Below are 489 nucleotides of genomic sequence, written 5' to 3' on the forward strand. Positions count from 1 at the left end.
ATATATATATATATATATATATATATATATATATTAGTCGTCCTACTATAATTCTCCTATGTAAGTAGCCTCATGTAAAGCCTATATTACAGTTCATCTAAATTAAATTCCAAAGTAAGATATAGGGAGTTCAATAACTATAAAGTAAAATCCAAATATTTGCCTTTTCTTTTGCTAGTCTATCTTCTTTACAAGGCCTCATCATCAGCATAAAATTTGAGAATCCAAATCTAACTTTATTTTTGTGGGTGTAATTTCATCAATTCAAATCAATTTCTTGATCCAGCTAGCATCATGAAATGCCAAAAAAAAAAGGTGGTTCCTATAACAAAAATAATAATCAAGGGCTTGGTGCTTTATTGGGGCAGCCACACACACCAACTTCCAACGCTTTTTTTTGATGAAAAATCTATAAATTTATATCCAACCAAACTTATCAAATAAAAAGAAATAATGGGGTAAATAATTCTTTTGTTGATTTATTCTCTA

The sequence above is a fragment of the Solanum tuberosum genome, unplaced genomic scaffold (assembly GCF_000226075.1).
Source record: "Solanum tuberosum cultivar DM 1-3 516 R44 unplaced genomic scaffold, SolTub_3.0 scf00062, whole genome shotgun sequence".
Classification (NCBI taxonomy): domain Eukaryota; kingdom Viridiplantae; phylum Streptophyta; class Magnoliopsida; order Solanales; family Solanaceae; genus Solanum; species Solanum tuberosum.